Source organism: Acomys russatus, chromosome 14 (assembly GCF_903995435.1).
Source record: "Acomys russatus chromosome 14, mAcoRus1.1, whole genome shotgun sequence".
In the NCBI taxonomy this organism is placed as follows: Eukaryota; Metazoa; Chordata; class Mammalia; order Rodentia; family Muridae; genus Acomys; species Acomys russatus.
The window spans coordinates 47,124,169-47,142,218 of record NC_067150.1 but is presented as its reverse complement, the minus strand read 5'-3'; the positions used below and the strand labels follow the sequence as shown (position 1 = coordinate 47,142,218).

At 38.7% G+C, this 18,050-nt stretch overlaps 1 protein-coding gene across 2 annotated transcripts in view; it reads left to right on the top strand.

The window, feature by feature from the left end:
- Positions 1 to 3,338: 3,338 nt before the first annotated feature.
- The window catches only part of Scaper (S-phase cyclin A associated protein in the ER), a 315,920-nt gene continuing 301,208 nt past the window's right edge, over positions 3,339 to 18,050 (top strand). For both annotated transcript variants that reach the window (XM_051156493.1, XM_051156492.1), the window contains exon 1: positions 3,339 to 3,533. The gene's annotated coding sequence lies outside the window, so the exon portion shown is untranslated. The remainder of the gene's footprint in view (positions 3,534 to 18,050) is intronic.

Below are 18,050 nucleotides of genomic sequence, written 5' to 3'. Positions count from 1 at the left end.
TTTCCTGGTGGATGAATACTTTCATGGGACATGCCCCTTGGGCTAGTGTCCAGATATAAGTGAGTATATACCATTTGACTCTTTTTGCTTCTGGGTTAACTCACTCATTATGATCATTTCTAGTTCAATCCATTTGTCTACAAATTTCAGGAATTCCTTGTTTTTAATAGCTGAGTAGTATTCCATAGTGAAAATGTACCACAGTTTCTTTATCCATTCTTTTACTGAGGGACATTTAGGCTGTTTCTAGGTTCTGGCTGTTATGAATAAGGCTGCTATGAACATGGTTGAGCAAATCTTCTTATTGTGTGTTGGCACATCTTCTGGGTATATTCTAAGGAGTGGAATAGCTGGGTCTTGAGGAAGCCTTATTCCCAGTTTTCTGAGATAGCGCCAGGTAGATTTCCAAAGTGGCTGTACTAGTTTGCATTCCCACCAGCAATGAAGGAGTGTTCCTCTCTCTCCACATCCTGGCCAACATGTGGTGTCACTTGAGTTTTAGATTCATGACTTCTTATTTAATGGAGTATAATCTATGACTCTCTGTTGATGTTCAGATTGTCTTAGATTTGACTAATGGGAGATTCTTGGTGTTCCTGTTTCCTTTGGACAGCCTTTTCTCTTTCTTTGAGAACAACCTTATGTGATAGGATATTTTAAGCTAAGTAAGAATGTCCCAGCCTGTGGGTAATATCTAAGTAGTAAATGATTAGAGTCTTGGTTTTAAAAAAAATTAAGGGCTGAAGATCTCTCCAACAGAGCCATTGAATAAAGCAGTCTCTGGGACGTGAGAACATCAAATTTAAAAAACAAAACAAAAACCATTATCGATAGCTCACCTCCATTGACAAGGAATAAAAATTATACTGTTTAGGTTTCTGGATGAAAGTTATGTACTGGAGATGCCTGATGAGTGCATTACATTGTTTAGTCGTATGTTATATATTACCTATAGTTTAGTTAAATGTTGTCTTTTTTGATTTATGTGTCTATCTCCTTTTTCATACTTTGAAGGAAAACCTAAATGTCAAGCTGGAAAATCAAAGAGGACAATTCAGGGCACTCATAAAACCACTAAACAGGTACAGCATATATAATTTTGTACTAATTTATTTTAATTCAGTTCTTGAGTATGTTATCCATTATACAAATTTAAATTTCAGGATTTGAATGTTATATATCTTACTTACAAAAAATTTACTGTAACATTTTTAAATTAAAAATTTTGGGTTCTTTATTTAGTCCTAATTTCTCTCTCTCTCTCTCTCTCTCTCTCTCTCTCTCTCTCTCTGTGTATCTTATATATATCTCTTGTTTTCATAATAAACTTTTGGTGTACACTTTATTTTCTTCACTTAACAAAATGAAGTTATGGGCTGGAAGGATGGCCCATTGGCTGTGCAAGAATGAGGACCTATATTCAAATCCACATTAAAAGAAAAATCCTGATATGGCATTATGTGCCTGTACCTCCAGTTTTGAGAGGCAGATACAGGCAGATCCCAGGAGCTCGCTGGCTGGCTAGCTAGTAGCCAGAACAGCAGTTTTCTAGTTTACCGAGATGCCTCTTCTTAAAACGAACAAGGCAGGTAGTGGTAGAGAAGGACACCCGTGCTTCGCCTTTGGCCTCTACCTGTGTGCACATAGGAGCAAACGTCCACACATGTGTGTCAGCCTCCTGCAGTGTCAGCAACAAGAAAGTAAAGCCACTGTGTGAAGAGAAACAGAAGGTGAGAGAGGCTGTATAGCATTCCAGTCAGTGACAGCCAGCCAGTGTTTCAGTGCATGCTGTCAGCTTTCAGTTTACAGCCCTAGCTTCTCTGCCACCCATTTTGTTCCTTCTTTATGTAATGATATGTTCAGTTTGTAGAAGTCACAATTTAGTAACTCCAAAAGTTTGCAAATAGATACACTGAAGCTGTATAGAATCTAGCCCTAGCTCTTATTTTAAAAATGTTCAGGATAATTATAGTTAGTTTTCCCACAGCCTTTTATTTTTCTATTTGTTATTTTAACTTGATATTATTAGATATGTTTGTATAAACCAAAAACTCAATATGAAGAAAATGGAGTTTAACATGCTATCATGAGTTCACAAAGATTCCACCTTACACTAGTATCAATGATAAATTTCTTTTAGATATGAATGAATAATTTTTAAAAAATAAGATGAATGTCTACATACAGAAAATAACACTTTCTAATTAGAAGTAAGTGGAGTTGGGACACAAACGAATGGTCAGAGCCTCTAGGAGATGAGCTGCAATGAAGGAGAGGCTGCATGCCGTTTGTGTGGGGAACAAAGTCAGGGCCTGTACATTATTAGACTGCTGATGGCTGATGTGTAAACTTAGTGGAGACAGCTTTCAGGAGTAGCCCTCTGGTGAAGACTCAGTCCGTCATACTCCATAAGGGGAAGAGCTGTAGGCTCCAATAAAGATCCCAGCAGTAGAGCTGTAGTGGGCCAGGTTGATGGCATCTAAAGGTGAGTAAAGTAAGAAAATGAAAGACATGAAGCTCAAAATAAGTTTGCCAAATAAAATATCAAACATATGAAGAAAATGCCATAAGATACAGTCAATACTTATAGAAATGAGAATTTATTCCTTAAGTAACGAAAAGTAAAAGATACTATTCTAAAGAGAACTTTCAAGGAAATGAGTTTAAGTTCCTCAAGGGAAAGACCTATACAGGAAATTTGATAAATTATGGAATAAAGAAGTTAACTATTAATTTCAAACATTTATAGATATGTCAGTGAAATTTTGAAAAACTGCAATTAATAAAATAAATGGTATATTGGTAGGAGACAGTGAAAGAACTGATGAACTGGAGGGTGCTCTGAGGAAGACTTAGACTAAGAGGACTGAAGACAGAGGAGATAGGAAGCATATGAGGAAAGTCTCAGACAGAATTTCTAGTACATGTCTTTAGGCTTCCGAAAGGAGAAAATAAATGATGCACGTGATTTTTACGTTCTGAGTTCTCAGGGGCTTTAGAACACAAACTGGAGCTGAGCAGCGTGCATGAAAGTAGATGTATACTTAGATCTATTTCTCAGTCTTCAGAACATCAGGGTAATAGAAAGATGTGCACTGACTCTTCCTTTCTTGGGAGCCGTTGCCTGCCATCAGCTAAGGGTCGGGCTTGGGGACTTCCTTCCCCCTCCAGCTGGAATTTTTACTGGAAAACCTGCCTCTTCTTTAGGGCAGATATTTATTTGATGAACTCAAGTGTGACATAAGCTGAAAAGAATGTCTTACATATTCATGTCAAAATATTGCTTTATAAAGAAATTAATTTTGCTTACCTTTTTAATGGTTCACTTATTTCATCAGAATACTGCAGTAGAGTGTAAAATAGCATCTACAACTGGAGAAAAACATTTTGATAAAAGTCCCACAAAGACAAGGCACCCACGGAAAATTGACCTAAGAGCTCGCTACTGGGCATTTCTCTTTGACAATCTTCGCCGGGCAGTAGATGAAATCTATGTGACTTGTGAGTCCGATCAGAGTGTGGTGGAATGTAAGGTAAGGTGTGCTTTGGAGCTTGTCACTCACCTACGCTCAGGTGCCGTTAAAGCTTCCTGTATCTGACTTGTTAGCTTCACTTTCTTGAGTTTTAGCTGTATAATTTGTACTTCATTCCTGGGTAATGAGAATTATTCTTTTAGCCCTTACTCTTAAGATTGACATATGCTTGAGGATTTCTTGATTTTTAGTTTTTTAAAGTTTTTAATATTTTTGTTTATTTGATGTAATTTATGACCTCTCCTTTTCTGTGAAAGATTTAGTGGAAAGCTGTCTTACCTCATAGTCCTAGGGAAGGACCCAAAGGGTGTATGTACTCGTATGCATGCATGCACTCAGGCACATACAGAGGACTTTCAAAGCCCGAGTTGCATTTTCTTTGACTCCTGTTGGCAGTTTTAGCAAGATTTTCATAGTCTTTAATTTCATGTTTCATTTTATAACTGAGAATTGCTCCCTGTGTGCTGAGATAATCAGTGTGCTCCTAACTCATTCTGGTTAGAGACAAGAGACTGGTCGCTAACCATACACAATCCAGGATGGGGTTAGGATATCACTGTAAGGTGTGTTTTCTGATTTTTGCATAACCTTGTGTTTGTAACAACATTAAACAGATATATAGCATAGTCTGTTTTAGAAACTTACTAAATAGCCTGGACTTTTAGTAAATACAAGCTATATGCTATGCTAATTTTTATTTAGTAAAATCTTAGGAAAAGCAATGGTACATTTTTGTAGAATTATTAAAGAGATGGCTGGATTTTTATTTTTAAAATAACTGACTTTAAAGGTGTCCATGGCTCATTATTTAGCCTTTGCAATGCATGAATAAAAAAAAAAAAGTCACAGGTTGAGACAGTGTGTTTCCTCTCTAGTTGGAAACAGCCAAGGTAAGTATTACAATAGCTTGAAAATATGGTTTATCAGAAGTACATTCTAAAATAAACAGTAGTTGAAATTATTCAAATATGTAATGTGGTGGTTACAATTAATACTGTTATCATCATGTAAAAACTTTTTATGTTTTAAGATGATTAAATTTTTAAAGGTTAAATTCAGTGTGTGTGTATATGTGCCGTGACATGTGTGGAAGTCAGAGGACAACTTGATTCTCTCTTTTTACTGTTTGGGTCTGGGGCTTAATCTCAGGTTGTTAGGGGAGACAGCAAGTATCTTCATATGCTCACTATTCTTGCTGCTTCCCAAAATATTTTTAATTAAAATCCTGGCATTTGAGTATAATGAGTCAGCATGTTGTGGTAATAAATGTAACTGTATTTGGTTTTAGGGTTAGCTTCTTCTACAAAGTGAGTGTGTGAGTCTAAAAGTGAGTGTGTGAGTCTAAAAGTGAGTGTGTGAGTCTAAAAGTGAGTGTGTGAGTCTAAAAGTGAGTGTGTGAGTCTAAAAGTGAGCATTAGGAGCCTGCATACTTTCTAGGTCATTCCTAGAGCTCAATCATAGGAACAGATTCTTCGATTTTTGTGATTTAAATAACAATGTCTGATTGAAGAAATCAAATTTGTTTGTGAAATGCATTCTGTAGTTGAGTGAGACTGGCCAGTTGCAGACAAGTGTTCTTGTAATGACTAAAACATTGGCACCTCTTTCTAGTGTTAGTGTGTTTGAGGAACACTCATTGGTAAGGAAGTGTGGCTTATTTCTGCTTCTGTCAACTTATTTATTCAAAGTTTTGTGCAAATGTAACAGTTACAGAGATTTGTTATTCAAATTGTAGGTGAGAGTGAAATGGGGTTTGAGAAAATGAGAGTGATGGCAGTCAAAGACTGCAGGCTTACAATCATCTCCCTTCTCTCTTCTGCTCCTTTAAATAATGTGAATAGACACAGCTTGACAATTAGGCTGTTATGTTACAGATTGTATTCTTTTTGCTTTTTGTTTTTTATCTCTTTTATCATTATGAAAGCTCTGCCATTTAATTTTGCATTTGGTTAGTGTATTTGTGAGACACAAAACTCAGAGATTTCCCTGGTGTTTTATTTTTAGTTATTTTTATGTTTATGTGTGTTTTGCCTGCATGTATGTGGGTACCTGCAGAGGCCAGAAAAAGGCATCTGATCCCCAGAACTGATATTTGAGGCAATTGTGAGCTGCCATGTGGGTGCTAGAAATTGAACCCCAGTTCTCTGGAAGAACAGCTAATGCTCCTAACTACAGAGAAATCCCTAGCTCCATCCTCTTTATTTTTCAGGTGACTTAATTTGTGTTTTGTTAAAGCACTGAAGGCTTTATTTTCATTAGTGATTTCTGTGCCTTAACTGAGCAATCACAGTTCAGTTTGGTATCTCATATGTAAAGTGCAAAATAACACCTGTATTTTGTTATTCACATGAGAAGTGTAACACAGTAGTGAAATGGATTTTTATTTAACTGGGACTGTTGAGCCAACTTTTTTTTTTTTTAGTCAAAAGGTATATTTATTCTAGTATTAACCACTTTACTACATGATTTTTCTAAACTCTGGCATTCTAGTGAAACTATTCTCTAGTCATTATACCTCTCCATTCCTCTTGTTCCCTCACAGCATGGGCTAGAAGGTTGGTTGAAGAGACATTGTGGCATATATGCAGTTAGGATAGTGGTGGCCAGCTTCTGTTTGTTCATAGTAAAGTTTGAGGTGAAGACTAAGAGGATTTTATTGGGACATTTGTATGTCTAAAATTCTCACAGAGGAGAATGATATCTTTTCTGGATGGATATTTGCCTTGATTATGATGTGGCTGGAATGTGTTAAAGAGTTTTAAGGGAAAGAATGCTGAGAACAAACTTGCTACAGTAGCCCATGCCCACTCAGCAGACACGTGGATAGTATGCTTCTGAGCATTCGGCTAAGTGAGTGCATGAAGAATTCTGACAGGTTTGAGTAGAGGGATCCAGTGTGAACTTTCATGCTACCTGGAAATCACATATGGTACCTGTGTAGAAACCACTATCTGTGCAGTGATAAGGTTGAGGCCACTGACTTCAGATTGGGTCAGAGAAAAGAGCCTGGACACATCTTGTCCTGGCAGCACTTTTGTTGGCAAGCTGATAGCAGTTAAGTTCCTAGAAGAGGGCTGGCTGATGACTGTGGTGGACCATCACTAAAGTCTGTCAGGCTGTGTAAGTAGAGTGTTGTTGTTTCTGTAGGTACCCCTTAGGGCAGAGGATAGAAGTTTGTAAAGAAAAGAGATAAAATGGCTGTGGAGGATGAAGGGAGGAGAGAGTCATTAAGAACAAGTTATGCCCTTTCCCACCACACATGCTAATGAGGAAGGGTGTCAATAGTTGATTTAAAAACTACGATTTTTAAAAAAATTGTAATTACCCTTTACTTGATTATCTCATTCTATACCATATGTGTATAATTGCAATTGTATATTAGTTGAAATAATTAAATAAGATTATTACTAATTAAGTTTTTGATTATCTCATACATATAAATAATACCTTATGATCACTCTCCCACACATTCTGGTATCTCCTTCCCACCTCTCTCAATACACTCTCCCTACCTGTTCTTTTCCAAGATTAATGACTTTTAGTTCTATTTTGTGATTTATTTAGTTTCACCATAACCATCTGTGTCGTCATTGGATTGGGACTATCTGTTGGGACTTTTTGGGATCACGAGTGGGTAGTGACGCCTCTCCTTCCTTGGATTTATTAGTAGGAAATAGTTCAGCAGTAAGAGGTAGGGCCCCTGGAGCCCCTCCTGCATTCGTGGTTGTTGATGGACTCATTCTTGTACAAATCCAGTGCATGCGTCCACAGTTGAGACCTCATGATTGCTGTGATTGTGTATTACCCAGAAGATGACATCTCACAGTCCTTATCTTCTGGCTCTTAGTCTTTTCCAACTCCTTCCCTAGTATTCTCTGGGCCTTGGGGACGATGAATAAATGTTTTGTTTAGGGCTGAGCCCCCAACTCTCCGCTACTTCTAGAACTTTGTTCAGCTATGAGTCTTTGTATTTACTGCAGTTTATGAAAAGAGAGGCTTCTCTAGTTAAGGCTGAGAGTAGTAATTGTATTTGTATGTTTATACATAAATGCTCAGAAAGAAGCTAGACACTATATCAGTTTAGCTGTACATCAGGATTAAGCCCTCTGTAGGACCTATGACCTCTCCTACCATGGGTTTTAAGTGTGTTTACAATACTAGGCATGAGGTCTTACTTCCAAAGCCTTTATGCCACAAAATTTGAAAATCTAAATGAAATGGATAATTTTCTGGATAGATTCCACTTACGAAAGTCAAAGCAGATCAGGTAAACAAATAATCATATATCTACTGCCAAAATAGAAGCAGCCATCAAAAATCTCCCATCCTTCCCCTCTCCCCTCCAAAAAAGCCCAGGGATAGATGATTTCAGCACAAAATTCTACCAGACCTTCAAAGAAGAGCTAATACCAATGCTCTTCAAACTATTCTACAAAATAGAAATGGAAGGAACACTACCAAACTCAATCTGTGAGGCCACAGTCACCTTGATACCTAAACCACACAAAGACCCAACAAAGAGAGAGAATTTCAGACCAATTTCTCTTGTGAACATTGATACAAAAATATTCGCAAACTGAATCTGAGAACACATCAAAGATACTCACCATAACTAAGTAGGCTTCATCCCCGACATGTAGGGATGGTTCAATATACAGAAATCTATCATTGTAATCCACCATATAAATAAACTGAAAGAAAAAAACCCCACATGATCATCTCCTTAGATGCCAAAAAAGCATTAGACAAAATCCAACACTCATTCATGTTTAAAGTCTCGGAGAGATCAGGGATACAAGACACATACTTAAACATAATAAAGGCTATATACAGCAAGCCAATAGCCATCATCAAATTAAATGGAGAAGCCAGGTGTGGTGGCACAGCCTTTGATTCTAGCACTCGGGAGGCAGAGGCAGGCAGATTGCTGTGAGTTTGAGGCCAGCCTGGTCTACAGAGTTAGTCCAGGACAGCCAAGGCTACACAGAGAAACCTTGTCTTGAAAAACCAAAAAAAAAAAAAAAAAAAAAAAAAACCCACCACCACCAACAAAAACCAAACACAAACAAACAAACAAAAACCCCAAACAAACAAATAAACAAAACAAACAAAAACCCAAAACCACCCCCCCCCAAAAAAAGGAGAGAAATGCAAGGAAATTCTACTAAAATCAGGGACTAGATAAGGCTGCCTACTCTCTCCATATCTCTTCAGTATAGCACTTGAAGTTCTAGCGAGAGCAATAAGACAACAAAAGGATATCAAGGAAATCTACATAGGAAATGAGGAAGTCAAAGTATTGCTATTCGCAGATGATATGTTAATGTACATGAGTGACCCCCAAAATTCCACCAAAGAACTCCTACAGCTGATAAACACCTTCAGCAAAGTGGCCAGATACAAAGAAGGAAATTAGGGAAACTACAGCCTTCACAATAGCCACAAATAATATAAAGTATCTTGGTGTAACTTTAACCAAGTAAGTGAAAGACTTGTATTAAAAAACCTCCAAGTCTCTGAAGAAAGTAAGAAGATATCAGAAGATAGAAAGATCCCTCATGCTCCTGGATCAGGAGGATCAACATAGTAAAAATGGCCATCTTCCCAAAAGCAATCTACAGATTCAATGCAATCCCTATCAAAATACCTAAACAATTTTTACAGACCTTGAAAGATCAATTCTCAACTTCATTTGGAAAAACAAATAAACTCAGAATAACTAAAACAATCCTGTACAATCAAAGATCTTCCAGAAGAATTCCATTCCTGATCTCAAGCTGTACTATAGAGCAACAATCATAAAAACAGCATGGTACTAGCATAGAAACAGGCTGGTTGGTCAATGGAATTGAATTGAAGACCCAGAAATAAATCCACATGCCTATTAACACTTAATTTTTGACAAAGAATCCAAATCCATATAATGGAAAAAAGACAGCATCTTCAACAAATGGTGCTAGTCTAACTGGATGTCTACACGTAAAAAAATGCAAATAGATCAATATTGATCACCTTGTATAAAACTCAAGTCCAAGTGGATTAAAGACCTCACATAAAACCAGAAACACTAAATCTGCTAGAAGAAAAAGTGGAGAAGAGCCTTAAACTCATGGTATAGGAGACAACTTCCTGAGAACACTAATAGCTCAGGCTCTGAGATCAACAATTAATAAATGGGACCTCATGAAACAGAAGAGCTTCTGTAAGGCAAAGGACACTGTCAACAGAACAAAACGATAGCCTACAGACTGGGAGAAGATCTTCACCAACCCTACATTCAACAAAAGGCTAATATCCAAAATATATAAAGAACTCAGGAAATTAAACACCACCACACCAAGTAATCCAATTAAAAAATGGGGTACAGAGCTAAGCAGAGAATCCTCAACAGAGAAATATTGAATGGTTGAGATATACCTAAAGAAATGCTTAACGTCCTTAGTTATCAGAGAAATGCAAATCAAAACGACTCTGCGATTCCATCTCACAGCTACCAGAATGTCTAAGATCAAAAATTCAAGTGACAGCACATGCTGGTGAGGATGTCGTAAAAGGGGAACACTCCTCTATTGCTGGTGGGAGTGCAAACTTGTACAACCACTTTGGAAATCCCTCTGGTGCTTTTTTCAGAAAATTGGAATAGCTCTACCTCAAGACCCAGCCATACCTTTCCTGGTCATATACCTGAAGGATGCTCCACCGTATAACAAGGACATTTGCTCAGATATGTTCATAGCAGCTTTATTTGTAATAGCCAGTATCTGGAAATAACCTACATGTCCCTCAACCAAAGAATAGATAAAGAAATCATGGTACATTTACATAATGGAATACTACTCAGCTATTAAAAACAAGGAAATCTTGAAATTTGCAGGTCAATGGATGGAACTAGAAATGATCATCCTGTGAGGTAACCCAGACCCAGAAAGACATGCATGGTATATACTCACTTATAAGTGGATATTAGCCCAATATAAGTATCCTCTGTTAGACTCCACCCAGCGGAGGATTGGGACAGATGCTGGAACTCGCTGCTGGACTACAGGTGGAATGCTGAGAGTGGTATGGAAGAATGGGGTGATAGAAGGACCTAGAGGGTTCAGGTGCGCCACATGAAGACCATCAAGGCCAGTGGATCTGGATCTGGGGTCCTGCACAAACTGTTGCACCAACCAAGGACAATGCACGCAGTAAACCTAGACCTCCTGTTCAGATGTAGCCAATGGGTAGCTCATTCTCCACAGTTGTGGGGAGAAGAGGGAGTGCCTCTGACATGAACTCTAGTGCCCCCTCCCCCCCGATTTGATTGCTTTTCCTTGGTTGGGAGGCCCTGCAGACATGTTGAGGAAGAGGATGCAGGCTATCCTTATGAAGCCTGATAGGCTCTGGTTATATGGTGGGGAAGGGGGCTGCGTTCTGTCAAAGGTCTAAGGGAGGGGAATAGGGCAGAAGATGGAGGGAGGGAGAGTGGGAACGGGAACATACACGTGAGGGGATAACGATCGGGATGTAATCTGAATAAATTATAGCAAATTAAAATTAAGAAAAAATCTGGCAGCTGTAAGAATGTGGGCTTATATTTATGCCTTCATTTCTAGATCAGCATGTTTGTTGTATGCCAGATCATCATCCTCATCATCATCCTCATCACCATTGTATTACTGCTGCTGCTATTACTGCTATTACTACTATAGTTCTGAAATTAAACTCAAAATATGAGATAGTGATACTTCTAGTGGCTTTTTATTGTTCATGATTATTTTGACTTTCTTGGTTATTTGTGTTTCCATATGAAATTTAAATTTCTTTTTAATGTCTGTGAAGAATTATGTTGAAATTTTGGTGGGGATTGTGTTGGTAGGTTTTGGTACGCCATTTGTGACGCCATTCTCACTCTGTAATAGTACCAGTATATGAGCATGGGAGGTCTTTACATCCTTTTGGTCTTCAGTTTTGACATAACTGAGGTTCTCACTGTATGGCTTCCACTTCCTTTGTTAAATTTATTTTAATGTATTTTATTATTATTTGGAGTGGTTTTGTTTCCCTGATTTCTTTTTCAATATGCTTGTAATTTGTATATAGGAAGACTACAGATTTTTATGTGTCAATTTTGCATCCTGTCATATTGCTGTATGTAATAATGTTAACAATTCAAGATAAGAAAATGGTATTTAATAAAGAGATTATCCAAAGACAAAGTAAAAAATTTGTTTTCTGAAATTTGAAGTTGAATGAAAATTTTAGGAATTCAAACCAAAAATTCAGAGAAAAGCCTCATCAAAATATTGTATCAAGTGTATGAGAGAAAAGAAAGGAGAAAAATTGGACTAATCAAGGAATATGTCAAATCCCAATGAATCTAGGAACAGAGCGTGCATGAACTTTGGGACACTATCAAAAAATGCAAGTCTATCAGTAATAGGTATAGAAGACAAAGAGACCCAAGTCAAAGATGCAGAAGATATTTCAACAAAATCATGGAATAAAACGTCCTTAATCTAAGGGATGCCTGTCAAGATCTAAGATGTATAGAGAATTCCAAACAGATGGGACCAGAAAAAATAACCAACAGAAACATCATATAACCACCAAAGACTAATATGAAGTACATTAAAAAGTATTTTAAGAGCTACAAGAAAGATCAAGTCACATACAAAGATGGGAATAAATGATGCTTCCCCCCCACATAGTATTTTTATTGATTATTTGGGAATTATGTACAATGCAGCCTGCTCAAATTGGCTTCCTGTTCCTTCCAGGTCCATCCTCCCACTCTTAAACTTGTCCTCCCTCAAAAATCCCAGTCAAATTTGTGTTGTTCCTATACCCATGGCGCTTGTTTAAACACTTAGTGGACAGCTTCTTAAAGAAAACTGTGTCCTCTCCCATCCTCTTCCTCCCACCCCAAGAACTACATTTTAACATCTTTATCAGTTTTTAAGAATGCCTGGACTGTTGCAGCTTTTTTTTGGAGGGAGGGGGAATTATCACAGAAGCCTTCCATGTCTCTAGTCTTAGTAGGGAGTCTACAGTCATCCATGCCACTACAAAAGCAGGCTCCTTGCCCATAGCAGCCGGCAGCAGCACAGATTGTAGACTTCAACATGGTTTCCATTGGTTGAACCTATCAAGGACATCAGTATGGCCTCTGGTGGTGGCAGCACAGACCACAGATATCAACATGGCCTCCAGCAGCAGTAGAGACTAAGGACACCAACATCCCTCTCGTGGCAGCATGGACCATGGAAGTCTTTGGGGGAAATTTAATTTAGAAAATGAACCATTCTTCACCTCAGATATCATGTTGTTACTCAGAGTCAGGGTGATTGTGCAGTTCAGCGTCATGTCTGGGGGCAGGACCCGCTTGAGCTCCAGGCCACTGCATACGACCTTGCCCTTGACACTGGATGCCCCACTGGCTTTCTGGTGAAGAACCTTGTGCTTGCAGCCCTTGGGCAGCTCCATTCCACTGGCTGGGCCTGTAGGTTCAGTGGTGGCACTGGCCTAGTGGGGGGTGATGGGAGTAGATGACCTGGGTGTGGCCTGAGCCAAGTAGGATTGTCTCTACTTAGCAAGGACATGCTTCCGTTGTCCAGTGTGTGTGTTGCTCCATTCTACCATCTTTTTTTTTTTTTTAAATCTTAATCCATGAAGCCATGTTTCAAAAGCATCTTCCCATAAGACCTGCTTTTTAAAAAGTGGTTTCAGAGATATTTTGAGCAGGTTCATCCTCTGCCCCCTCATCTCTCCTTGAAGCCTTCCTGTGTCTCTCAGGCTCTTCAGAGTGGCTGTAGCTCTGCTCTTGAATCTTGTTTTCCAACCACTGCTTTTTCTTTTTCTTTTTCTTTTTTTTTTTTTTTTTAAGATTTATTTATTTATTATTATGTATACAGTGTTCTGCCTGTAGGCCAGGAGAAGGCATCAGATCACATTATAGATGGTTGTGGCCCACCGTGTGGTTGCTGGGAATTGAACTCAGGACCTCTGGAATTGCAATCAGTTCCGTTAACCTCTGAGCCATCTCTCCAGCCCAACCACTTCTTTTTCAATGGAGAATATGGATGCCTTTTTATGGATGCCAGAAGGGTCTAAACTAACATTCTAAAAGTTCTGAAAATTTATAGATGCCAGTACAGATTTTTGTTGTTTTTAAAGGAGAAAGAAAAACTTTCCATGACAACAACAGATTTAAAGTGTAAAAGTAACTTTTATTCTCTTGGCTCAATTGTTGTCTAGGAGGCTTAACTGCCTCCTTCTGCTAACCTAGGCCTAGTCCTGAAGCTTCTAGTCTCTGTACAATATAACTTAGGCCTAGAATGTTTTCAGCCTCTGAGTCTTAACTGCTTAATAAGCTCACCCTTACTTGTTCTGTCTGAGCTCTGGGCTGGCTGGTTCAACTCAGTTGTTCTGGCTCAGACTCTTCTCCCAGCTGAATTATTCAATCTGACTTCTCTCTTGGCCCAGGATCACTCTGCTTGGCCTCAAACTAACTAAGAAATTTGCTCTAGTCTTCTGCATCTTTCTCATTTTCTGGCTTGTTCCTGTCTTCACTTGAGTTCTCTCTGCAACCCATCTCTCTATTACTGCCCCAGTAAAACTGCCTCCTCTCTCTGTAAACTGCCTCTGAAGTAGCTCCCCTTTCCCCTCTCTTCTCATGAGAGTTAGGCGTATCCTGTTTGTCAAATCTTCTCCGATTCATCACCTTTTCTGCCAATTAGACATCACTTTCAAACATGGGTGCTTCCTTCTACAAACTGACTTTATCTTTGTTTGAGAGTAAAGGCGTGTATCTCCACGTGTAGATCTAAGCTTTTCTTTGCCTGATACTTGCTTTATACCAGGCTGGCCTTCAACTCAGATCTGTTTGCCTCTGCCTCCTGGCATGTTTGTATTCCAGTCAGATCACACAGACCTAGAAGATCTTTGGATGTGATCTCTTGCCAGAACAGCCATGTTCTGAATTAGCACTCTTCTACATTAAGGAACTTATGACCTTAAACTAGTTCTACAGAGAATCTAGAAGGAGTACTTAGGAAGGTTAAACATGCCAAGGAGTCACAAGGAACAAAAGCAATTCCAGAACCCTGAATCAATAGAGATCTAATAACAAACAACAAAAACAACAAATGATGGACATACACATTGTTTGATAACTCTTAATACTAACTGTCACTGGGCCTGGGCTTTGAGGTTTCAAATTTTTGAGTGTGTGGTTTATTTCCTGTTTGTGTTTGAGATGTGAACTCTGAGCTGCTGTTGTAGCCTCCCTCTGCTGGTAACTCTACTCCTCCATTGTGGACTCTAACCTCTGGAACCATAAGCCCTCAAATAAACTCTTTGTATAAGTTGGTTATGGTGTTTTATCACAGCAATAGAAAAGTAACTGATTTTAAAGTATAACTATTTCAAAATATATAAGCATTTAAGGCACTGAGCGTTTCTGAAAGCAGATGTAGGGGATAATAGATATCAGAATTAAAACTGTGTACCTGGAGTGTTATCTAGTAGCCAGGGCAGCGTAGAGCCTTCAGTTAGTTCTGTTTACAGCACAGAACAACAAAGAGTGGGCTAAGCCTTGCCAATTTTAAAGAGACAGGTTGCAGTGGGCGGAAAGCATGTGGTCCGGAACAGCCTTGGAACTAGCATGGGGACTTGATTTGTTACAGGTTTGCTTGAGTTAATCAGGAACTAGATGCCCTTCCTTGCCAGAGGTAGGTGGATGTGGGAGCAGATAAGGGAAGTAATGGCTTTTCCTGACAACAGAAACCTGCTTCACAAGATTTCTGAGGAATGCGGAGATTAGCCAGCAGTCTTTCTATTTACCCAGTCGGTGTCCAGCCTGAGCCCAGCTCAGACTGTCATTTAGGACATTGCTAGTTAGCATCACTGCCACTTTTGGGGCTGCTTTGGACCTAACAGGACCCATATAGGAGGAGTGAACCAACTCCTGCAAGTTGTCCTCTGACCTCCCATGTGAACCATAACAAGCGTGCATATGTGCATGCACATACACTCAATAAATAAATGTAAAACAAGAGTTGAGAATTATGACAGTTTAGAGTTTTCAGGAAATATTTGTGATTGGGAATTCAAAAACAGGACAGAGGTGAAAGAGAATAATAAATAATAATATGAAATTGACATCTTATAAATCATTGACTCCTGCACTCCTATGTATTGATGAGGGACTATAAAAGTATTAGCAGCTTTGAAATTACATAGTGAGTCAGCAGCAGCCCTGAGGAATGGAGCTGAAGTGGACATCTCTGTACTTAGCAACTGTCTGCTGAGTACTCCAACATTTATTTCCAACAATATTTATTTTTAACATTTCTTTATTTTTGTTTTTTGAGACGGTGTCACTATGTAGTCCTAGCTTTCCTGGAACTTTCCATTTAGCTACCAGGCAGGCTTGAACTCACAGGGATCCACATGCCTTTGCTTTCTGAGTGCAGTGATTAAAGTGTGTGCCACCCTGCCTGACCACCAGCATTTATTTATTTCAAAAATATTTATTTTCGGTGCTGCTTCTAGGACTTAAGAAAGTATAACTACAAAGTCATCCCTAAATTACTTTCAACTCATGTTGAGTCAAACACCAGAGGTTTTCTTTTTGTATAGGTTTTTGCTAAAGAGAGAACATCCATGTTTATATTCTTTCTGTGAATGTTATCTTTGGTTATTTACACATTTTGATTTTTTTAATCACTTAAAATTTTTCTTTAATACCGTTAGGTCACTTCAGTATAGAAAGCAGTTCTTATTGCTCAGACCTCTACACATTGTAGCAAAGATTTTAATTCTAATAATTGTTTCATTCCCCTGCTTCATTTAAACAAGTTCAGATTTGCTATTTGGTGAGAAAGACTGTTTAGTATTTACCTGACAGAATAATTTCTCCTTTCCATGCACAGTGCTGCAATGAAGGGAAAGATTTTCTGAAAAGTACTGTTTTCTTGTAGTGACTTAGACAATGTGACATGTTAATATAATGTGAATAGTTTGAAAGAGAAAAGACTTATTTGCAGGGCACTTGTGAGTTTTCAACATGTACTAACATTGCTTATTATACTTGATAATGCTTATAAGATGGTCACTTCTGGCTGTTGGTCATAGGAGATTGTGTACATGAAGTCTATGCTGTTTCCTGAAAGGAAAACAGAATTTTCTATTTGTGTGACTTTGGATAAAAGTCAATAACATTATTTAACCTTAATTTTTTGATGAGCAAGTTGATCTAGATGAGGTCTGAGGACTTTTCAGCTTTCACAAAAATTTATTATTTGCTATTTGGGAGACTATTTTAGGCAAAACAAATGTCTGTTGCTTTAGGTAAACAGCAGGGAACCCAAGTTTGAGTATGTTGATTGTGAGCCTTGAACTTATCTTCGTCTTTATTTATTTACATTTTCTTTCTTTTTAAAAAGATTTATTTATTATTTGTACAGTATTCTGCGTGCACATGGCCTACAGGCCAGAAGAGGGCACCAGAGCTCATTATAGATAGTTAGCTACCATTTAGTTGCTGGGAATTGAACTCAGAACCTTTGGAAGAACAGACGGTGTGCTCTTAACCTCTGAGCCATCTCACCAGCCCTTTGAATTTTCTTAACAGGTGTATTCCGTGTTTGTTACCATAATGAAATACCACAGATGAACAATGTTTACAGAGAAAAAAGATCTATTTAACTCACTGTTCTAACGAGTTTGTGTAGGTTCAATTCTGTTGTATAACCTTTTGTCTGAGTAACATGTCTGTGTCTCATGCCGTGGCAGGAGTATGTGAGAGGAAGGAATCAGATCTCAGAACTGAAACCCACAGAGACTGGGGTCCCACATCCTCTCAGGACATGCTTTATTTGGTTCAAAGGCCTTCTACTAAGACCCAGTTTTAAAGTTTGAGCACGTCCTGTACTGTGACCCCTGGGACCAGACATTCAGCACGTGGACCAATGTTAGGGGCACACTTTAAACTAGCATACCACAGCAGTAAGGGAATTCTGTCAGAAACACAGCTGGGAAGACAGCTTGCTGCTGAGTTAGGAGTGGTTGACAATTACCGTAAAATATTTCTCTGTTATCACCTAGATAGTGGCAGCTTTAATTTGCTCACAGAAGTGCTGATAATGATGAAATTATGAGAGAATGGCTTCTACTAGCAGATTTTCATTTCTTGCTTTTTCCCCGCTGGAGTTTGATAAATACATTTATGTGACATTCTAGCTTGTTATAGTGAAAATTAAGAACTATTTGAAAGAAGAGAATGGCTTGTGGGATGAGCTGCTACTAGATATTTTTAAAAGTTAAAATTAATCATCATTTTGAGACTTGATAGGTTGAGGTCAGATGTTAGGGTAGGAGGGCTCCCCTTTCTGAGGACTAGGGGAGGGAGGGAGAGGGTAGGAGGGAGGGCAGGAGGGAGGGCGGGCGGGGTCGGGAAGTGCTGGGGGAAGGGCTGCAGCTGGCATGTAAGTGAACAACAACAGCCACAGAACAATCTGCACCAAGAAGAGA